We start from the raw sequence: 24148 nt of genomic DNA, 5'->3' as shown, positions 1-24148 counted from the left end.
ATAATCCGATCAGATCAGAGAAGCATGCAAGTGAAAACTTCCCAGTCTATTTGTCAGCGTTTCTGGACAGATAAGAACTTCCTGGATCGACTATTTACTTTGGATGAGACCTGGATTTATTTGTATGACCCTGAAAACAAGAAGCAGTCAAAAGAGTGGAGGCACAGTTGTTCTCCTCGTCCAAAGAAGTTCAGGGTGGAAAAATCAGGCACTAAGGTGATGGCATCTGTGTTCTGGGATAAGGAGGGCGTGCTGGTAGTGGACTACCTTCAAAAGGGTTCCACCATCAATGCAAAGAAATACATTGACATTTTGGACCAATTAAAGGCAGCTCTAAAGGCCAAAAGGTGTGGCAAGCTGCGCAAAGGAATCTTGTTCCTGCAAAACAACACCTCCGCTCACACTGCACAAGCGACCATGGCAAAACTGGCAGAGCTGGGCTTCCAGCTGGTTGACCACCCACCTTATTCACCAGATCTAGCTCCCTCCAACTATCATTTGTTTCCAAACCTGAAGAAACACCTCCAGGGTACCAACTTTCACACCATTTCTGATGCCATTGCTGCTACGGATGCCTGGTTTGAGGCACAACCAAAAATCTTCTTTTTGCTAGGCTTACAGAACTTGCAATACCGATGTAATAAGTGTGTTGACATCAGTGGAGAGTATGTGGACTAATTATAAAGCTTCATCATCCGATCTTGTTTCTTTCTGGGTAAAACCAAAAACATATCTGCAGCCCATCGTAGCATCTGTTTTGACAGATACATTGCAATTCTTTAACATAAGAAACTGTAAATCATCTTTAAATTATTAATAGCTAAAAAAACTGACTGCATAAGGATTACACACTGATGACAAGTGAGAAAAGAATTGTCTGAATTTTCTGGATTACACTGATGATTTTTTTATACCTTACTTGCCACGCTGCAAACTACCTTTTAAGGAACAAGTCCTTTTTAACCTTGAGGACAATGCTAATTCATTTTCTATTGTTTCTCATTCATGTTTAAGCCTAAAATCTGGTTTGGTGCAATCAACTCCAAGTTTCTTTTATCATACAGTTGGTGAAAAAAAAATCACTGTGATATAGATTGGGGTTTAGCATGATTTATATATACAATATAATAGGACAATAGGCAAAATAATATCATAAGCCGTTGTCCACTAATGTGCAGCAGGGGAACATTCTGTGCTTTTGCTGAACGCCCCTCCTGAATGACGCAGTGAATACCCAGTTTTAGAAAGTCTACAAAACTTTTTGTAAGCATTGCAGTTCGGGAGCGTTCACACTAGCATACAGCGAGTTTATAAATCAGACGAGTGCTATCTGATAATAATATAATAAAAATATTTATGCATTTATATAGCGCTATTAATTCCACAGCACTTTACATACATCAGCAACCCTGTCCCCATTGGGGCTCACAATCTAAGTTCCCTACCTGCTTATTTTTTTTGAACTGTGGGAGGAAACCGGAGTACCCAGAGAAAACCCACGCAAACACGGGGAGAACATACAAACTCCTAGATGTTGTCCTTGGTGGGATTTGAACCGAGGAGCCCAGCGCTGCAAGACTACAGTGCTAACCACTGGAGCCACCGTGCCGCTTGCCAAGTAACACTCGCTCCAATGTTATTCTATGGGGCAGTGCTGACTAACGTTTTTTTTCTCATGCCGAGTTGGCGGACAAAGAAATCATGGCATGCTGCAATAGGCAATATATATTGGACAGCACATCCATTTAAGTCTATCAGTGTGTGTGAATATCGGACTGCACTGATGTTGTCCGAGTGTGGTCCAATATATGCCGAGATAGGCAATGGAGAAGATGGAGAAATTATTGTTTTCTTTTCCGCACCTGTGATCCAATCTTCACATGTGAGAGAATCTGAGTCCAGTGAGCTGAGTGTCATTGACCTATAGTATCTGATTCTCTTGCATGAGGTAATCATTGGATGGTATACACCAATGTGAGTGATCCCTTAAGCTTGTGAGTTTTAGAGCCAGGACAGAAACCACTTAATAAAATAATTAACTATATATTAAAGCATCCTCTGACCAGAGAGAGACACCAAAGGTAGCCCTCCCAATGTTTGAGAAGGGAAATCTATGTAGGGAGAAAATGGAACGATCTGAGCAACCTGTAGTGCAAATGGCCCTCTACCCCAGAGCCTGCCTAGCCTACTGGGTCCATGTACAGCTGAACCAGCTGCACATGTAATTTGTCCTCCCCTGCCCAAATCACTAAATGTGGTTAAAAATGATGTTTAATCATTCCTTCCTGCAGTCAGCAAACTTGTACATGTAGTCTACGAGTGCTCCAACACCGCAGTGTGTCTGACATCCCGGCGTGAGCAGGATGGAGGAGCCGAAGGACGACATAGTTTTTAAACACATACATATAGAGTGTAGGCATCAAATAGCTTATTAGGAGGCTGATGAAGTGCTCCTTTTAGTGTTAAACCATAATGTCAGGTTCCATTTAATTCCCGAAGCGATCATTCTTTATTTTTCCATCCACATAGCTGTAAAAAAAAAAAGCCAAGTGTGTTGAAATTGCACAAAAAGTGTAACTTCACAATGGTTTTTGTTTTTTATTTACCATACTCACTATCAAACAGACTTAGCAATGATTCTCCAGGTCCGGATGAGTAAGCAAATACCAAACGTGTATAGTTTGTCTTCTTTATTTAAGTGGTGAAAAAAATTAGGAAATTTGTAAAAAAAAATGTCCCTTGAGTTGCCGTTTACCAAGACCCATAACATTTTTAAAGTTTGGGATATGGGGCTGTGTGAGAGCTTGATTTTTGCGCACTGAGATTACATTTTGAGGTAGATACTACGTTTTGATAGCCCTTTATTGCAGCTTATTGCAATTATCTGGTAATTCTGTTTTTTTTTGTTTTTTTTTTCTCATTATGCCATTTAACTATCAGATTTATTTATTTTATATTTTAACAGATCGCACCTTTACAAATGCAGCAATACCAAATATGCTATTACTACCTCTTTTGGTAGGGCATTCCACAGTCTGACTGCTCTAACTGTAAAGAACCCTTTCCTATTTAGCTGCCGGAATCGCTTTTCTTCCACTCGCAGTGTATGCCCTCTGGTCTTTAGTATTGTCTTTGGAAGGAATAAGTCATGTGCCAGTCCTTTATATATGTGAATTTTTTATTGTTTTCTTTCTAATGGGGCAAAAGGGCGAATAATTAGATTTTTTTATTTTAATTTTTTAAATATTTAAAAAAAAAAATTTATTTAACTTTTTACTGTGGTTAACCCTTTCACGCCTTGCCTGTTTCCACCTACCTGATAAGGCCAAAGTTTACAATCCTGACCAGTGTCACATGCTACAAGATAATACCTTTGGAACGCTTCAATGGATCCCAGAGTGACTGTTTTGTTTTTTTTTTACACATTGTACTTTATTAAAATGGTAAGTTTAGTTTTGTGTGAAAATATCAAACTTTGAAGGAAAATATTAAAACTTTCGCAATTTTCAAACTTTTAAGGTTTATGCCCTTAAACCAGATAGTTATATCACACAAAATAGTTAATTAATAACATTTCCCACATGTCTACATCGCCATAATGTTTGAAACATAATTTTTTTTGTTTAGGAAGTTAGAAGGGTTAAATGCTTATCAGCAATTTCTCATATCTAACAATTTACAAAATAATTGTTTTTAGGGACCACATCACATTTGAAGTAATTTTGAGAGGCCTAGGTGACAGAAAATACCCAAAAGTGACCCCATTCTAAAAACTGCAGCCCTCAGAGTACTCAAAACCATGTTCAAGAAGTTTATTAACTCTTCAAGTGGTTCACGTGAATTAAAGCAACGTGGAAGGATAAAATGAAAATTAAACTTTTTCCCACAGAAATGTTGCTTTAGCCCCAAATGGTTCATTTTCACAAAGGTAGCAGGAGAAAATGAACATACAATTTGTTGTGCAATTTCTCCTGAGTACACTGATACCCTATATGTGTTGGAAAACTACTGTTTTGGCACATGACAGGGTTCTGATGAAGAGCGATTTGACCTTTCGAGCATAAAATTGGCTGGAATAGATGGCGGTCGCAGTGTCACATTTGCAGAGACTCTCCTGTGCCTAAACAGAAAAAACCCCACAAGTGACCCCATTTTGGAAATTACACCCCACAAGGAATTTATTTAGCGGTGTTGTGCTCTCCTTGAACCCACAGGTGCTTCACAGACTTTTATAACGTTGAGCTGTGAAAATGAGACAAACATTTTTCCCACAAACATGCTGCTTTTGCACCAAATTGTTCATTTTCATAATAGTAAAAAGAGAAAATGGACCATACAATGTGTTATGCAAATTCTCCTGAGTACACCACTACCCCATATGCAATGGAAAACTACTGTTTGGATGCAGAGCAGGGACTTGGAAGGGAGGGAGTGCTGATCAAGTGCAGATTTAGCAGGAATAGATAACAATTGCCATTGTGCAACAGAAGAGCCGCTATGGTGCCAAAATGGCAGAAACCACCCACATATGAACCCATTCTGGAAAGTACTTCTCTTGAGCAATTTGTCTAGGGTGTAATGAGCATTTTAATGCTACAGAGTTGTGTAACATTGGGCTGTGGAAATTACATTTCCAATATCCTATTTTTAGAAACTTCTTTTCGTGCACAGTGCAAATCTCAGAAGGGAAAAAGTGTCATATTGAAATGCAGATTTGCTGGAATGTTCATGTCACATTGGCAGACCCCCTGAGGTGCCAGAACCCTCTAATTGACCCCATTTTACAAACTGCACTAGATGAATACATCTAATGATGAAGTGATGATATTGACACCACAGGTGTGCCAAAGCATTTTAAACCAGTCTTTGGTGAACAGATATTAATTGCATTTTTATCACTAAAATACTGTTTTAGCCTCAAATGTTTTATTTTTTCATGGTAAAAGGCTAAAAAAGCCCCATATTTTTGCTATACAGTTTCTGCAGTTTCTGCTGAATATGGCAATACCCCACATGTGACTGTACACTAATGTTTGGCCACATGACAGGGCTCAAGAGGGAAGGAGCACCAATTGACTTTTGTGGTGCGTATTTTTCTAGAATAGTTTGGAGACTTTCTTTGCTGAGTCCCTAATGTGCTTAAACAGTGGAAATCCTGCACAAGTGACCCCTTATTAGAATTTACATTTCTCTGGGAATTCATCGATGGGTGTAGTGACTATTTTTACGTTATGTACTTTTTTCAGAAACAATCACGCAGTGGAAGTTGCAAATATGCCATTGTAGTGCCCAATACATTGTAGCACCCAATACCTTGTGCCCAGCTTGTGCTTCTGGATCCATGTACCCATAAAATAAGTGGGTTTTCCTCACTATGTTAATGTCAGACATCCACATTTAACTGTGGTTTAGGCAGATTGTGAGGCTTGAAAGTGAGGGGACATTTAGATGTAGGGGCACAGATTTTGCTAAACTTCTTTTGGTGGAAGCCATGTCACTTTTCTAGAGTCTTTGTGCCACCAGTAAGTTGGACACCCCATATATTTCTGTCAGCTTATGACTAGAGTTGAGCGCGGTTCGCGGTTCTCCAGTTCGCGGTTCGAGTGATTTTGGGGGCTGTTCTAGATCGAACTAGAACTCGAGCTTTTTGCTAAAGTTCGATAGTTCTAGTTACGTTCGAGAACGGTTCTAGCAGCAAAAAGCAGGGCTTTTTACAGCTACAGTGTGCAGGAGCCATCGCTGGCAGCCTGCCAGAAGCTGGTAACCAAGATAAACATCGGGTATCCAAGCAAAGCGCTTTGGTTAGTAACTCGATGTTTATCCTAGTTACGTGTAGGAAGCCCACACTTCCACGCTCAGCTCACTCCGCCCCCTCCTGCACGCGGCATGTACACACACACACACACACTCACCTGTCCCCAGCCATGCAGTCCACGACACTGACGTCCTCAGCGCCACATGACCCCGCTAGGCTCCACCCACTTCGCACTCCGCCGCCAGCACACATGGCTCCGCCCACCTGTCACTCTGCACACATGGTCCCGCTAGGCTCCGCCCACCTGTCACTCTGCACGCACGGTCCTGCTAGGCTCCGCCCGCCTGTCACTATGCACGCACGGTCCCGCTAGGCTCCGCCCACCTGTCACTCTGCAAGCACGGTCCCGGTAGGCTCCGCCCGCCTGTCACTCTGCACGCACGGTCCCGCTAGGCTCCGCCTGCCTGTCACTCTGCACGCACGGTCCCGCTAGGCTCCGCCCACCTGGCACTCTGCACGCACGGTCCCGCTAGGCTCCGCCCACCTGGCACTCTGCATGCACGGTCCTGCTAGGCTCCGTCCACCTGTCACTCTGCACACATGGTCCCGCTAGGCTCCGCCCACCTGTCACTCTGCACGCATGGTCCCGCTAGGCTCCGCCCACCTGTCACTCTGCACGCACGGTCCCGCTAGGCTCCGCCCACCTGTCACTCTGCACGCACGGTCCCGCTAGGCTCCGCCCATCTGGCACTCTGCACGCACGGTCCCGCTAGGCTCCGCCCACCTGGCACTCTGCACGCACGGTCCTGCTAGGCTCCGCCCACCTGGCACTCTGCACGCACGGTCCCGCTAGGCTCCACCCACCTGGCACTCTGCACGCACGGTCCCGCTAGGCTCCGCCCACCTGTCACTCTGCACGCACGGTCCCGCTAGGCTCCGTCCACCTGGCACTCTGCACGCACAGTCCTGCTAGGCTCCGCCCACCTGGCACTCTGCGTGCACGGTCCCGCTAGGCTCCGCCCACCTGGCACTCTGCATGCACGGTCCCGCTAGGCTCCGCCCACCTGCCACTCTGCACACATTACCCCGCTAGGCTCCGCCCACCTGACACTCTGCACACATTACCCCACTAGGCTCTGCCCACCTGGCACTCTGCACACATGGTCCCGCTCAGCTTACCTGCGGTGATGAAGTCCCGACCTCAGCGCTGTCACTGTCCTCCATGGCCGCCGCTTGTCACATCACCTTCTCTCGCTTCCGACCCAAGACTGACTAGCGGTGACGTCACGGGCCTCTCGCGATACTTGGCTGTGAAGGCGGCGGCCATTGAACTCAGTGACAGGTGCTGTCAGCAGTGCAGGAGATCAGCGCAGGTAATGTACCTCGCTGACAGCAGCACTTGTTATCCCCTGCAGTGACCTGGGCTGACCCATTGATGTTAGCTCAGGTCACTGCACTGCTCTCCCAGCCAATGGGGAACATCCTGCTCTTCATTGACTGGGACAGTGTGGATCGTCATGGCAACCCCTTGGATTACACCAGACCTGGATTTGTTTTTCTTTCTAATAAATTGGTTAAGGAGGGAATGTATTGGGGAGTGTTTTTTCAAATAAAAATGTGTTTGTCGTCTATTTTTTTTTATTACTGACTGGGTTGGTGATGTCGGGTATCTGATAGATGCCTGACCTCACCAACCCCAGGGCTTGATGCCAGGTGACATTACACATCTGGTATTAACCCCATATATTACCCCGTTTGCCACCGCACCAGGGCACGGGATGAGCTGGGGCGAAGCACCAGGATTGGCACATCTAATGGATGCGCCACTTCTGGGGCGGCTGTGGCCTGCTATTTTTAGGCTGGGGAGAGTCCAATAACCATGGACCTCCCTAGTCTGAGAATATCAGACCCCAGCTGTCTGCTTTACCTTGGCTGGTGATCCAATTTTGGGGGGACCCCTTTTTTTTTTTAATTATTTATTTAATTTAAAATAACAGCGTGGGGTGCCCTCAGTTTTGGATTACCAGCCAAGGTGAGGCTGCCAGCTGTGGTCTGCAGGCTGCAGCCGTCTGCGTTACCCTAGCTGGCTACAAAAATAGGGGGAACCCTACGTCATTTTTTTTTTCATTTTTTTGGCTAAATACAAAGCTAAGCACCCATTAGTGCCACATGAAAGGCACCAAAGGGTGCAAAATTACAAAATGCAGGAGAGTGGGACATTATGTGTCTTTCTGCCATTATAATGACAGAAAAGACTGATATGAAGTGTACAAGCACAGGAAAATCACCAGAGCGCTCTACGCTGTGAAAAGCAGTAGAAAATGGCACTGGAGTGAACATGTGACCGCCTCATGTAGGTTGAAGCTATGGATCCTGGGTAAATTTATGTATTTTCCCTCCTTCAGTTTTTTTGCAGTACACAAAAAAAACGGAAGGCACACGGATGACAAACGGATGACATACGGACCGTCTACGGATACCACACGGATACGGATACCACACGGATGCACCCGTGAAAAAAAAGGACTGTTTTTTGCAGACCTGCGGCAGCTTTCTCTGTGACACACGCGCGCCCTGATGTCGGCAGTACAGCGCGTGTATGTAATTTGAAAAGTTCCCGCCCGGCAGGAAAAGCGGCACCAGCCGGTGCCTGGACAGAGAGACGCAGCGGCGGGAGCAGGGGTCGTACAAGAACAACAGCGTCGCAGCCAGGGCCCGTACCAGGGAAGAAACAGCTCAGCGGGGGACCCGTACGGAGGTGCCTGAGGAGATAGAGGTGAGTGGTCACTAATAACCTGAGGGGGAGGGGGAGGGGAAGGGGAAGGGGGAGGGGGGGGTAACTGGTGTAATATTTGTTTGTAGTGATGTAGTATATGGGAATGTAATGATGTAATTTTACAGGGGCAGTATATAGTGCTGTAATGTATTACAGGGGCAGTATATAGTGCTGTAATGTATTACAGGGGCAGTATATAGTGCTGTAATGTATTACAGGTTCAGTATATAGTGATGTAATGTATTACAGGTGCAGTATATAGTGATGTAATGTATTACAGGGGCAGAATATAGTACTGTAATGTATTACAGGGGCAGTATATAGTGCGGTAATGTATTACAGGGGCAGTATATAGTGCTGTAATGTATTACAGGTGCAGTATATAGTGATGTAATGTATTACAGGTGCAGTATATAGTGATGTAATGTATTACAGGGGCAGTATATAGTGCTGTAATGTATTACAGGGGCAGTATATAGTGCTGTAATGTATTACAGGTGCAGTATATAGTGCTGTAATGTATTACAGGGGCAGTATATAGTGATGCAATGTATTACAGGGGCAGTATATAGTGCTGTAATGCATTACAGGTGTAGTATATAGTGCTGTAATGTATTACAGGGGCAGAATATAGTGATGTAATGTATTACAGGGGCAGTATATAGTGCTGTAATGTATTACAGGTGCAGTATATAGTGCTGTAATGTATTACAGGGGCAGTATATAGTGCTGTAATGTATTACAGGGGCAGTATATAGTGCTGTAATGTATTACAGGTGCAGTATATAGTGCTGTAATGTATTACAGGGGCAGTATATAGTGCTGTAATGTATTACAGGTGCAATATATAGTGCTGTAATGTATTACAGGGGCAGTATATAGTGATCTAATGTATTACAGGGGCAGTATATAGTGCTGTAATGTATTACAGGTGCAGTATATAGTGCTGTAATGTATTACAGGGGCAGTATATAGTGATGTAATGTATTACAGGGGCAGTATATAGTGATGTAATGTATTACAGGGGCAGTATATAGTGTTGTAATGTATTACAGGGGCAGTATATAGTGATGTAATGTATTACAGGGGCAGTATATAGTGATGTAATGTATTACAGGGGCGGTATATATAGTGCTGTAATCTATTACAGGTGCAGTATATAGTGCTGTAATGTATTACAGGGGCAGTATATAGTGATGTAATGTATTACAGGGGCAGTATATAGTGATGTAATGTATTACAGGTGCAGTATATAGTGCTGTAATGCATTACAGGGGCAGTATATAGTGATGTAATGTATTACAGGGGCAGTATATAGTGATGTAATGTATTACAGGGGCAGTATATATAGTGCTGTAATGTATTACAGGTGCAGTATATAGTGCTGTAATGCATTACAGGGGCAGTATATATATAGACACATACATACACACACACACACACACGCACGCACGCACGCACGCACGCACACACACACACACACACACACACACACACACAGAGTATTGGGTAGAATTGAGTTAAGTATATCAGTCCGGCCCTCTAAAAGGATTCCAAGTTCTCATGCGGCCCCATGAGAAATTCAATTGCCCACCCCTGTTCTAGACGGTCCAGAGTCGTCGTGGGACCCCTTTATTTTTTTTCTTACAATAAATTGGTGAAAGAGGAAATGTTTTGGGGACTGTTTTTTCAAATAAATTTCTTTTGTCGATTTTTTTTTTGTTAGTACTGACAGTTTATGAGGTTGGGTATCTAATAGACGCCATGACATCACAAACTGCTGGGCTTGATGTCAGGTGACCTTACAGCTAGTATCAACCCGATTTATTACTCCGTTTGCCACTGCACCAGGGCACAGGATGAGCTGGGGTGAAGCGCCAGGATTGGCGCATCTAGTGGATGCGCCACGTCTGGGGTGCCTGCGGCCTGCTATTTTTAGGCTGTGAAGGCCCAATAACTATGGACCTTCCCACCCTGAGAATACCAGACCACAGCTGTCCGCTTTACCTTGGCTGGTGATCCAATTTGGGGGGGACCCTACTTTTTTTGTGTAATTATTAATATTTATAAAATAATTATAAAAAAAGAGCCTGGGGGGACCTCCACATTGGATCCCCAACCACGGTAAAGCTGCCAGCTGTGGTTTTCAGGCTACAGCCGTCTGCTTTACCCTAGCTGGCTATCAAAAATGGGGGGATCCAACGTCATTTTTTTTTAACTATCTTTTAGATAGAAAAAATTAATGGGCTTCCCTGTATTTTAATTGCCAACCAAGGTAACGGCAGGCAGATGGGGGTGGCAACCCATAGCTGTCTGCTTTATCTGCGCTGAGAATCAAAAATACCGCGGAGCGCTACGTCATTTTTTTTAAAGATTTATTTTTACAGCACTGTGATGTCCAGCAATCAAAATACAGGGAAGCCCTTTTTGTTTTTAGTTATTTAAATAAATAATTAAAAAAAATATATATGGGCTCCCGCTGCATTTTTTGTATTGCTAGCTAAGGGTAATCCAAGCAGCTACTGGCTGCTAACCCCCACTGCTTGGTGTTACCTTCACTGGCAATGGAAAATCCAGGGAAGCATTTTTTATTTTTTTTGCCAAAAAACTACAAAAAAAAGGACGTGAGCTTCGCCATATTTTTGTATGCTAGCCAGGTATAGCAGGCAGGTGCTGGAAGAGTTGGATACAGCGCCAGAAGATGGCGCTTCTATGAAAGTGCCATTTTCTGAGGCGGCTGCAGACTGCAATTCACAGCAGTGGGGCCCAGAAAACTCAGGCCAACCTGTGCTGCGGATTCCAATCCCCAGCTGCCTAGTTGTACCTGGCTGGACACAAAAATGGGGCGAAGCCTACGTCATTTGTTTTCTAATTATTTCATGAAATTCATGAAATAATAAAAGAAGGGCTTCCCTTTATTTTTGGTTCCCAGCTGGGTACAAATAGGCAACTGGGGGTTGGGGGCAGCCGTACCTGCCTGCTGTACCTGGCTAGCATACAAAAATATGGCGAAGCCCACATCATTTTTTCAGGGGGCAAAAAACTTCTGCATACAGTCCTGGATGGAATATGCTGAGCATTGTAGTTCTGCAGCTGCTGTCTGTCTGGAGAAGTTTTTTGCCCACCAAAAAAATGACGTGGGCTTCGCCATATTTTTGTATGCTAGCCAGGTACAGCAGGCAGCCATGGGCTGCCTCCAACCCCCAGCTGCCTATTTGTACCCGGCTGGGAACCAAAAATATAGGGAAGCCCGTTTTTTTTTAATTATTTCACTTATTTCATGAAATAATTAAAAAACAAATGACGTGGGCTTCGCCCCATTTTTGTGTCCAGCCGGGTACAACTAGGCAGCTGGGGATTGGAATCCGCAGAACAGGTTAGCCCGAGGTTTCTGGGCGCCTCTGCTGCGAATTGCAGTCCGCAGCCGCCCCAGAAAATGGCGCTCTCATAGAAGCGCCATCATCTGGCGCTGTATCCAACTCTTCCAACAGCCCTGGAGCCGGGTGGCTTGTTGGGTAATAATGAGTTAATACTAGCTTTGTTTTACTAGCTAGTATTAAGCCAGAGATTCTTAATGTCAGGCACGTTTGACCCGGCCATTAAGAATCTCCAATAAAGGGTTAAAAAAAAGACACCACACAGAGAAAAAATACTTTAATAGAAATAAATACACAGACACATTAGAGACTCCATCTTTATTACCCCCTGTCAGCCCTCCACGATCCATGGTCTTCTGTCTTTCTCGTTCAACAAATGCAGCTCTGCTCCATCACTGCTGCATGGGGGAAGACGCTGCTTCCCGTGCAGCCTTCACGGAGTGAAGGCTGCACGGGAAGCAGCGTGCAGCCTTCACTCCATGAGTGATCAGTGCTGCTGGCTGTCAGCGGTAACAGCGGTAACGCTGACAGACGCGTTACCATAGCAACGGTGCTCACGGAGCAACGGTTAGCGGTGACATCACCGCTAACTGCGTTGCTATGGCAACGGTGATCTCCGTTAAAGACCGGCTGTGTCAGCCGGTCCCTAACGGAACGGGGAGTTGACCGTGTGCTAGAGCATGTCGCCGGTACACGGCGATACACAAATGTGCACCGTGTACCGGAGAGATGCACTCGCAGGTCCTACATGACGCGTCATAGTCATGTGACCAGTCTGTAGCCAATGAGATAATAGCCACGTGACTGGTCACATGGCTATTTTGACATCACGATAGGTCCTGCATCACTGCTGGCAGTGCTGGTCACCGGGAGGATTCAGCGATCATCGGATGAAATAGCGGCAGGAGACCGCGGGGATCGCGGGGACCGGTAAGTGTTATGGCAATGTTTATTAACTGTATGTGTACATTTATAATGCGTTTTTATGTGTTTGTGATTGCCTCCCATTATATCCTATTGGTTCAAGTTCGGTTCGTCGAACGTTCGCCGAACTGAACTCGAACGAGACCTCCGTTCGACGAACCAAACTCGAGCCGAACCACGGCTGGTTCGCTCATCTCTACTTATGACAGACCCGAATGGTGACTTATCTCTTTGTGGGTTGAGTTGAAAGTTTTATTGGTGGCATTTTGTGAAGCGCTATGTCGCGGGCGGAGGAGGGGACGCTGCGCTCTCCCACTGCTCGGGTCCGGCTGCTGCTGCTGCTGCTCGGTGGTGGCTCGAGCGGTGGGCCGGATCCCGGGGACTCGAGCGGCGTTCCTCGCCCGTGAGTGAAAAGGGGGTTGATTGTGGGGATTTTATTATTGTCCGTGACGCCACCCACGGTTGTGGTGATTTTGTGGACACCACCGCTGCTCTGGACGGGGATCCCGGGAGCGGTGACAGGGAGCAGCTTTGATGGTAGTTCTCCCCTCCGTGGGTAAGGGGTTGGTTGTCCTGGGGCCCGGTGATGGGGTTGGGATGGGTGACAGGCGGGTTGCGGGGCCTGGTGAGGTGCAGGGTCGCAGGGGCAGCGCTGTGCCGTACGGCACGGGGGTACTCACTCAGCCAGTAATCAGGACACAGTTCTTGGTAAAACACTCGGCTGGATGGACGGGTCCCCCAGACAGCTGCGGTTGTTCCTCCCTGCAGGTTAGTGGTGACTGTCTCTCCCTGCACCTAAGTCCTTTGTTGGTTTCAATGGGTTCCCACCGGTAACCCGCTCCCCGACTTGGATATGGGCCGGAGGAGCCCCTTTTGCCCGCAGGTGCTGGCCCTGGGAGATGGTTGCCCTTGGCGGTGTCCCCCCTGCACGGTTGGACGGTTGCCTTCTGTCGGGACTTGACTGTTTGGAAACCCAGGAGGTCCCCTTCACTAACGGATTTGGCAAATTCACGGCGACTCCTAACCTTGCCGGGGTCCGAAAAGCCCCTGCCTCTGGTGCTGGCTTCTCTTTGTATACCGGTCCGGTATCGCCGGGCCACCGCCCGCCCATGGTCCTTACGGTAGACTCCAATCGGCCACTCCTGCAGACGGTCACCACCGTCTGCCAACCTTGCTGTTCTGTCCGGGCCACACACCCGGACCAACTTCAGGCTCTTTTGCTGTCACTTTTCTCCTCTCTACTACTTTCCTCCTTCCACTTCCTCCTCCAAACTCTATCTGCCTGTTTTTCCCTCCTCCAGGACTGTGAACTCCTTGGTGGGCGGAGACCAACCGCCTGGCTCCACCCCCTGGTGTGGACATCAGCCCCTGGAGGAAGGCAACAAGGGTTTTATGTCTGACCTTAATGTGCCTGCAGAGAGTGTGGGGTGTGTTGGTGTTGTTCTCTGTGGCCCCTGGCTTGTCTAGGGCGCCACATTCCCCCTTAGTTAAATGCAGACCGTCTGCGGGCTGCCCGTCCATCACCGGTTTTATTTTTTACGAAATGAAAAAGAATTAAAAAACGGTAACACACTTACAATTATATTAACATCTTCCCACATCGGGAGGCATATTCTTAAACGTTACTAACGGTACGGCTTCTGCTCTCTCCCACCCAAGAAACCTGGCCCTGATGCTGCCCCTAAGCAAAATGGGCAGCACCCCTTGACCCCAGTCCTGCACCAAGTTACCCGAGCGGGATCTGTCCTTCCCCTCCAGAGGATCGCCACCGGTTCCGGTGGTGGCTGGGCCCCAGCCTGCTCCACTGCGGGCCCTTTCTCCAATCTGCCTCTCCGGAGGCGGTCACGGTTAGCCAACAAAACTTTATTTATTTACAAGCCACTAGTTTGTGGTTGCCCTGCAAGTTCACGGGTTTGTCCATAAGGAGTTCCTTATGCAACTGTAGACAGTCCCCACGGGGACAACGGTGCCGGCAACGACCGGTTTCAAATCAAGCAGTCAATCAGGTAACTTTCATCAGTAGATTATTCATTCTTATTCTTATTTCCAAACTTTAAACATATTTTCAACACACACAGTTTTCTTCCCCCCCCCCCTAGATAGTAGTTTCCCTGTACCTAAGTGGGGGTCTACCTAGGTTGAGACGGGTGGACCTCCGGGGTCCGGTGTCAGTGGTGACAGGCAGCGGGGGAGAGGGAACAATCAGTTCCTCCTCCCTGTTATCGTGTGGGGCAGGCGGAGGCATAGGGGAGCTGGGCACAGGTTCATCCCTGGGCACTGGCACTGGCTCATGGTTGACTTCTTCCATCACTTCTTCATCCACGGTTTGTGGGAACAGTATCACTGGAAGAATCACCGCGCTGTTCTGTGTAGGCCAGTCTGCCGGGAAGTCACCCATCACGGTGTGGATTACCTCTTTTGCCTTCTCCGCTGGTGTAGGAGACGGAACTTCAGCCGCTGCCTTCAATGTTGGTGGGCACCTCTTTAGATGGTCCCGGGAAACTGTGGCCAAAGTGCCCCCTTGGTCACGACTGATCTGGTAGGCCTTCCCATTTTCCCATCCTGTGGGCTGTATGACATATGGGGTTTGTTCCCATTGATCATCCAGCTTGTGGGTCCTCCTCTTCCGCTTCAGCACTACATCTCCAGGCTGGAAAGGGCCAGCAGACGCCTTCTGGTTAAAGCGCTGCTCCTGTTGTTCCCGACTCCGACTCAAGTTCTTCTCAACATATTCCTGAATCTGTCGGTATTGCACCCTCCGCCGAGTTTCCCATTCAGCTGTCGAAGGGAGTGCTTCTGGGGCTTCCAATCCTATATCCAGATCCACTGGTAGCCGGCCGGGGCGAGCCCTCATCAGGTAGGCTGGGGTGCATTTCGTTGAGCTGGAAGGGATATTGTTGTACATATCGACCAAGTCAGGTAGCTTCTCCGGCCACATGTTCCGCTCTTCTAGCGGCAAAGTCTTGAGGAGGCCCAAGGACCAGGTGGTTCATCTTTTCACACATGCCGTTGGTTTGAGCATGTTAAGGTGTGGTCCGGATCTTCTTGCAGCCAGAAAACTGACAAAACTCATGGAACACCTCCGCCTCAAAGGCCGGGCCTTGGTCAGTAAGCACCTTCTCAGGGTATCCATGTGGTCGACAGAAATAAGCCTGGAACGCCCTAGCGGCGGTACGGCCAGTTAGGTCTTTGACTGGGACAACCACCATGAACCTGGAATAGTGGTCTACCATGGTTAGAGCGTAGGTGTACCCACTTCGGCTGGGGGTGAGCTTTACATGGTCCAGGGCGACCAGCTCCAGCGGTTGATGTGTAACGATCGGGTGTAGGGGTGCCTTCTGGCTGGCCTCATCCTTCCTTCTCAGCGTGCAAGGGCCGCACTCTCGGCACCAGGCCTCCAACGATTCCCGCATTCCACTCCAATAAAACCGCTCTCTGAACAGCATCTCCAGTTTCTTCCATCCGAAGTGTCCAGCACCATCATGGTATGCCTGTAGGACGGTGGGTACATTAGCTTGGGGAATCACCAACTGGCGGATTTTCTCATGAGTCTTCGGGTTGATCAGCTCACGGTACAACTTTCCCTGGTGTAGGTACAGCCGGGTCAGTTCTCGCCACAGGCATTGGGCTTCGGCCGGGGCGGCAGGGTCTATCCCAGCAGCGCCTTGCTCCACCAGGGTCTTGACTAGGTGGACAGCGGGCGCCTGGTCTTGAGCTTCCTGCCACTCCTGACTGGACAGTGGGTCCAGGTTCACCCGTTGTTGGTAGACATGCACCTTTTTAGCTGGCGGCTGGTGAAATGCAGGCAACTCTATCTCCTCGAGGTCATCATCCTCGCACCCTTCCTCCGACAGGTGGGGCATCCGAGAGAGTGCATCAGCATTAACGTTGGCACGGCCGGCCCTGTATTTGATGGTGAAATCATAGTTGGCTAGCCTGGCCACCCACCGCTGTTCCAACGCGCCCAGCTTGGCTGTGTCCAGGTGGGTCAGCGGATTGTTGTCCGTGAAAGCAGTGAATTTCGCTGCCGCCAGGTAATGGCGGAACCGCTCGGTGATAGCCCACACCAGCGCCAGGAGCTCAAGCTTGAAAGAGCTGTAGTTCTCAGGGTTCCTTTCAGTCGGTCGGAGCTTTCGGTTAGCATAAGCAATCACTTTTTCCTTCCCGTCTTGGACCTGGGATAGGACTGCGCCCAAGCCCACATTGCTGGCATCGGTGTAGAGGATGACCGGGTGGCTGTAATCCGGGTACGCTAGGATCTCCTCTCCGGTCAAGGCCGCTTTCAGCTGGCGGAAGGATTCCTCATGCCGCTCTTCCCACACCAGCGGGGCTCCAAGGGGTCTACCACCTTTGGTCTGTCCCACGAGGAGGTCTTGCATGGGGGCAGCCATCTTCGTGTACCCCTTGATGAAGCGACGGTAGTACCCTACCAGGCCCAGAAACTGCCTTGCTTCCCTCACTGTGGTTGGCCTCGGCCAGTCTTGGATGGCAGTGATCTTGTCGAGGTCGGGGCGACACCTTCTGCTCCCACCACATGCCCAAGGTACTGCACTCTAGGTTTCAGCAGATGACACTTGGAGGGCTTCAACTTCAACCCGTACTTGGCAAGGGACGCGAACACCTCGGCTAGGTGCTCCAGGTGGGCTTCATATGTCTGTGAATACACAATCACATCATCCAGGTACAACAGGACGGTCTCGAAATTCAGGTGCCCCAAACAGCACTCCATCAGCCGCTGGAAGGTACCAGGGGCGTTGCACAGCCCAAATAGCATACTGTTGAATTCACAGAGTCCCATAGGGGTGGTAAAGGCAGTCTTCCCTCGGTCCTCGGGCGCCACGGCCACTTGCCAGTACCCGCTGGTGAGGTCAAGAGTAGAGAAGTAGTTCGCGGTTCTCAGCGCGGACAAGGACTCCTCAATACGGGGCAGAGGGTAAGCATCTTTATGCGTTATCTGATTAATCTTCCGGTAATCTACACACATCCGCATGGTGCCGTCCTTCTTCTTAACCAGCACCAACGGGGCGGCCCAGGGACTACAGCTGTCCCTGATAACCCCTGCCTCCTTCATGTTCCTCAACATGTCCTTGGCACATTGGTAGTGTGCAGGGGGAATAGGCATGTACCTTTCCTTGATAGGGGGATGCTCACCGGTGGGGACATGGTGTTGAACCCCCTTAATCTGCCCAAAGTCTAGGGGATGTTTGGTAAAAACCTGCTCATACTCCTGGACCACCCGGTATACCCCTTCTTTGTGATGTGTAGGTGTATCATCAGTGCCTACGTGTAGCTGTCGGTGTCACTCATCTAACTCCCCTTGGGGCAGGGGAGTGCTGGCAATAGGTGGTGAGGTTGGGGGAGCTGCCTCGCGGATGGTGTGGGGATCCAGAGTGAGCAACTTGGCAAGTGTAGCGTACCGGGGAAGCCTGACTTCTTCCTCTCCACAGTTCAGCACCCTCACAGGCACTCTCCCCTTCTTTACATCTACCACCCCTCGGGCGGCCATTACTGTGGGCCAGTGTTCGGAGGGCATGGGCTCTATCATGGCAGGGTAGTCACGCCCCTGGGGCCCTACTGCGGCCCTACACCAAATCATCATCTCGCTCCTGGGAGGCACAACCAAAGGGGCAACATCCATCACTCTCACCCCACCAATCTCTCCTCCTGTCGAGTTCACATGTTGGCGGTACATCAAGGCTCGGATCTCACGCTGCACAGCTCTCTGTCGGCTCCCCGCCGCCGTGGCGGCCAGCTGCTGCAATAGGGTCAGCACATCACTCATACAGTGCTCCATCACATTGGTCCCTAGCACTATCTTCGGGTTATGATCACTGGGTTCATTCATTATCACAATCATACCCTGGTGTTGCAGTTCAGCTCGCCCCACGGTCATGGCTACTTGTTTGTATCCCACTTGGGTCAATGGAAGTCCATTAGCAGCAATCAGTGTTATGCTGGCATCTGGGGGAGCCAGCTCGTCTGTTCCCCAATACCGTTGATACAATGTGTATGGTATGGTGGTTACCTGTGATCCAGTGTCCAGGAGAGCCATTACCGGTATGCCGTCCACAGCCACGGGGATTATGGGTCGGGCCCCGATGTACCGGTCCCGCCAGTCTGGGGGGCCATGAGGTTCTACTCCTGAGGATTGGCCCGTGGCCCCAGGGGTTGCTCGTTTAACGGACACCGTCGGGAGTAGTGGCCGGGTTGGCTGCACCTGTAACAGATTGAGGGCCCATTCCGGGAATCATTGGCCCTTCTCCGCTGCATCCAGGGGACGTCCTCCGGGCTGTCGGTGAGTTGCATCTTCACCGGTGCCTGGGATCTGGTTGGAGGCTGGAGTGCGGCGAGAATCTTAGCAAGGTCCCCATCTATGCGGCGGACTCGATCAGCGAGTTCTTCCATCGCCCCGCTCGGGGCTGCAGGCACTGGAGGTGCTGGTGGGGTAGGGGGCACCACAATGGGAGCAGTCTGAACTGGCCACGGGGTTGGTTCAGGAGTATCTAATGCGGGAGGTTGCAGAGCCTTGATGGCAAAGTCCGCGTCAGGGTGTTCTAAGGCCCACAGACAAAGCTGTTTGCGGTCCTCTGAGGATCTCATCCCCTGCACAAACTGCTCACTTAGCATCTTGTTACTGTCCACACTGTTGATGTTGTCCACCCGCTTCAGGGTGCGGAGTGCAGTTTGCAGGCGCAGGGCATAGTCCCGAATGCTATCTGCGGGTCGTTGTCGGCATTGATAGAACTGCATCCGCAACTCCGCCTCGGTACGGGTCTCAAAGGCAGTCTGCAGCTTTTCAAAGATGGTGGCTACAGAGGACCGGTCCCCCTCAGCCCAGGTCTCTGCCTCTTGCTCAGCCGCACCGGTTAGCTGCCCCAGCACTAGCACTGCACATTGCTTATCAGTCAGGGGGTACAGTTCCAGTAGCGGGTTAAGCTTTTTCCGGAAAACCTGCAAAGCATCAGGTTTCCCATCATACTGCGGTAGCCAGACAGCTCCGGGCACATAGGGCAAAGAGAACGGCATCACCTGAGCGAGAGCTGTGGCCGCGGCGCCCCCCGCCAGTGCGGCCGGGACCTGGGCAGGCCCATTCCCATCTGCGGGTGCTCCCACGGCTGCGTCCGCCGCTCCTCCAGCGGCTCCGTCAGGCGCAGACATCTTGTTTTCGTCCCCCTTAGCCTCTTTCCGGCCCCTCCTTCACAGGGGCGGGGTTTTGGCCTTCGCTCCTCCACTACTCGAGGAGACGCTCGAGAGGGAACTCTTCGCGCCCAAGATGGCAGCTTTTCAAATTTTCCGGCCGGACACCTCCGGCGGTCACACAAGGCGAACTTCCACCAGTCGGTAGAACGGTAGGATTCTGTTCGTGACGACAAGTTGTCGTGGGCGGAGGAGGGGACGCTGCGCTCTCCCACTGCTCGGGTCCGGCTGCTGCTGCTGCTGCTCGGTGGTGGCTCGAAGGGTGGGCCGGATCCCGGGGACTCGAGCGGCGTTCCTCGCCCATGAGTGAAAAGGGGGTTGATTGTGGGGATTTTATTATTGTCCGTGACGCCACCCACGGTTGTGGTGATTTTGTGGACACCACCGCTGCTCTGGACGGGGATCCCGGGAGCGGTGACAGGGAGCAGCTTTGATGGTAGTTCTCCCCTCCGTGGGTAGGGGGTTGGTTGTCCCGGGGCCCGGTGATGGGGTTGGGATGGGTGACAGGCGGGTTGCGGGGCCTGGTGAGGTGCAGGGTCGCAGGGGCAGCGCTGTGCCGTACGGCACGGGGGTACTCACTCAGCCTGTAATCAGGACACAGTTCTTGGTAAAACACTCGGCTGGATGGACGGGTCCCCCAGACGGCTGCGGTTGTTCCTCCCTGCAGGTTAGTGGTGACTGTCTCTCCCTGCACCTAAGTCCTTTGTTGGTTTCGATGGGTTCCCACCGGTAACCCGCTCCCCAACTTGGATATGTGCCGGAGGAGCCCCTTTTGCCCGCAGGCGCTGGCCCTGGGACACGGTTGCCCTTGGCGGTGGCGGTGTCCCCCCTGCACGGTTGGACGGCTGCCTTCTGTCGGGACTTGACTGTTTGGAAACCCAGGAGGTCCCCTTCACTAACGGATTCGGCAAATTCACGGCGACTCCTAGCCTTGCCGGGGTCCGAAAAGCCCCTGCATCTGGTGCTGGCTTCTCTTTGTGTACCGGTCCCGTACCGCCGGGCCAACGCCCGTCCATGGTCCTTACGGTAGACTCCAATCGGCCACTCCTGCAGACGGTCACCACCGTCTGACAACCTTGCTGTTCTGTCCGGGCCACACACCCGGACCAACTTCAGGCTCTTTCGCTGTCACTTTTCTCCTCTCTACTACTTTCCTCCTTCCACTTCCTCCTCCAAACTCTATCTGCCTGTTTTTCCCTCCTCCAGGACTGTGAACTCCTTGGTGGGCGGAGACCAACCGCCTGGCTCCACCCCCTGGTGTGGACATCAGCCCCTGGAGGAAGGCAACAAGGGTTTTATGTCTGACCTTGATGTGCCTGCAGGGAGTGTGGGGTGTGTTGGTGTTGTTCTCTGTGGCCCCTGGCTTGTCCAGGGCGCCACATCTACGCTGAGCACTTACAGAGTTTTCATCTAAATATCTGAAACATATGATTCAGATGAAACCCCAAATTACTCTATTCACTAGTGAGGCAGGCAGGGTTACTTCAGGTTCTGTGTGGTCTTTGTTAATGGTGTCCGGCTTTTAAGAGGTGCATAAACCTGTGGCCGGCCGCGCTTTTGTGCACACCTAAAAAGAGAGACACCGCTTGATCATAGGTCAGAGTCCACAGTGACTCTCTCTGCCTCGTTATAGGGAATTCTCCAGCAGGAGTTTTGTCTGAATCATGTATTTCAGACATTTACATGTTATCCCCGATGTAAGTGCTCAATGTAGCGTGCAGGATAAATCTGAGCCAAGTTTTACTGTCAGCTATAGGAGGAAGAATGAACAAATCAACAGCAGGTCAAAAATTGGTTTTACTTATTTTTGACTCCATTTACTGTAAAAGATTGACAGAGGCACTTAACAGGCACATGATGGTTAGTACATGTCAATACCAGGCAGCGCTTCTTTGCTATGCACATGGAGCCTGTCACTTCTGCAATTTGCAGACATGCCTGACTCTTCTGATCAGACTTGTCCACAGTTGTCTTCTGCAGTATCCTGCTCCAAGATGTGACTCCAGGGCAAAGCGAACACTTATTCTTCATCCCCTGTTAGCCTATTATAGATGGGCCTACAAGTTTCACCAGTTGTTAGGGCTCCCCTTCCCTTCGGAGCCCCAGTGCAACTGGACCGACTGCACTGGCAGTATGTGCACCCCTGCTGATATCTCTTGAAAATATGGAAAGGAGTTTCCTGCTGAATGAGGAGGGACTCGCTGGGGTAGATGTGAGAGATAGAGATGAGTGGATCTGTGAAAATTCAAATTCACTTGCTTGCGTGGATCTTTCTGGGAAAATAGTTCCTTCAAATCTAAAGCCCCTTATTATGCTCTAGGGTCTCTCCAGACTCCAGAGCATAATAAATGTAAAACATTATTAAAACAAAAAAAAAAAGTGATCTCACTGCTCACCTCTCTGGCCCATCTGCATCTGGTCTTTAGATTGCCACTGTGTGCTCTGAAATTTTCAAATTTAATAAGGTCTGGGAAGTTTCTGCACATGTAAAATTTACAACACATGCCGTGATGTCAAGATGCTGTGACCTTTCGCTTACTTGTGCTGAATCCTCCCAGGTCTCATCAAAACTATAAGTCCTTTCTCAGTATGAGAGACCCGGGGAGAGGTCCAGGGATTACTAATACGTTGGCATATTAACTATATAAGGGGGACACAGTGCTATATTAAGGGGCACAGTGGCATTTAATTGTATTACAGTGCACAGTAACATATTAGAAAGGTTGTCTGGTCTAAGAAGCAATGCCTACACTTATTCTTTACTGTACTCATATGTACACTTCTCTATACAGTGACCTTCTTTATTAGGCACAATGTCCTCTATTAGGGTAAGTTCACACAGTGCGTTTTTCGCAGCGTTTTTGAGCAGTTTTCGGGTGCGTTTTTGCTCAGAAAACTGCATGACTTTGCTTCCCCAGCAAAGTCTACGAGTTTTCATTTTTGCTGTCTGCACACAGCGTTTTTTTTCAGCTGCGTTTTTGTGGTGCCACAATTATTCCCGCGTTTTTCACTGCGCTTTTCATCCATTGAGTGCAATGGGATGTTGAAAGACGCAATGAGAAACGCAAATAGGTGCGTTTTGGTGCGTTTCTAAGACCAAAAACGCAGCTATAAACGCAGGAGGTGGGCTGTAAAGTGACATGTATAGGAAGAGGATTCCTTCTGTCAGTAAATACAGAAGCGTGAATCCTCCCTGTACCGTCACCGCCGCTTCCACCTCCAGTCCTGTGCATGTCAGCTGCCGTGCGGAGTCATGTACGGGCAGGAGGTGGAAGCGGCTGCTAAATCAAAAGTGAACAGTAGAAAAAAAAATATCCTACTCACCTGTCTGCAGGGTCCCGGTGCCATGTCCGCTCCCAGCGCCTCCTCCCAGTACCGCCGCTCCGGGTGTGTGCAGTCTCCCCGGGTACGTATGCCTGCAGGATGCAGGCCCTGGCGATGGATCACCTGATGCAGTCACCTGACGCATCAGCTGATCGTAAGTCTCAGGGTGACGCCAGCGGCCGGCCGGTTTAACCTATCAGCGGATGCGTCAGGAGACTTCATCCCTGATTACCGGCAGCTCTGCAGCGATCGGACGGGACTAGACTCCGCTTTAGGAGCTGCCGGTAATCAGCACATAAGTGAGTATTTTTTTTTTTTTTGCACCGATGCATCTGCTGATTGTATAAACGGCTTTTATACAATCAGCTGATGTGTGATGTGAACCTGACACATCTTCTGATCGCTTTGCCTTCCAGAAAACCGATCAGATGATATTGGATTAGGATTGGACGGCGCGGGACCCTTGACCCAGGATTACTGCGGAGGGGGGTTCTTTATTTCAATAAAGATAGAGTCACTAATTGTGTTGTGTTTTATTTCTAATAAAAATATTTTTCTGTGTGTTGTGTTTTTTTTATCTTTACTAGAAATTCATGGTGGCCATGCCTAATATTGGCGTGACACCATGAATTTCGGGCTTAGGGCCAGCTGATAATATACAGCTAGCCCTAACCCCATTATTACCCAGTGAGCCACCCGGCATCAGGGCAGCTGGAGGAGTTGGATACAGCGCCAGAAGATGGCGCTTCCATGAAAGCGCCATTTTCTGGGGTGGCTGCGGACTGCAATTCGCAG

The 24148-nt window shown here is 49.3% G+C and overlaps 1 protein-coding gene across 3 annotated transcripts in view; it reads right to left on the bottom strand.

The window, feature by feature from the left end:
* Window positions 1–24148, bottom strand: part of ACSL6 (acyl-CoA synthetase long chain family member 6) — a 439484-nt gene that overhangs the window by 10708 nt on the left and 404628 nt on the right. The gene's annotated exons all lie outside the window — the stretch shown is intronic.

Source organism: Anomaloglossus baeobatrachus, chromosome 4 (assembly GCF_048569485.1).
Source record: "Anomaloglossus baeobatrachus isolate aAnoBae1 chromosome 4, aAnoBae1.hap1, whole genome shotgun sequence".
Lineage (NCBI taxonomy): Eukaryota > Metazoa > Chordata > Amphibia > Anura > Aromobatidae > Anomaloglossus > Anomaloglossus baeobatrachus.
The sequence above is the reverse complement of the archived record's forward strand: the minus strand, read 5'-3'. Positions and strand labels throughout refer to the sequence as shown.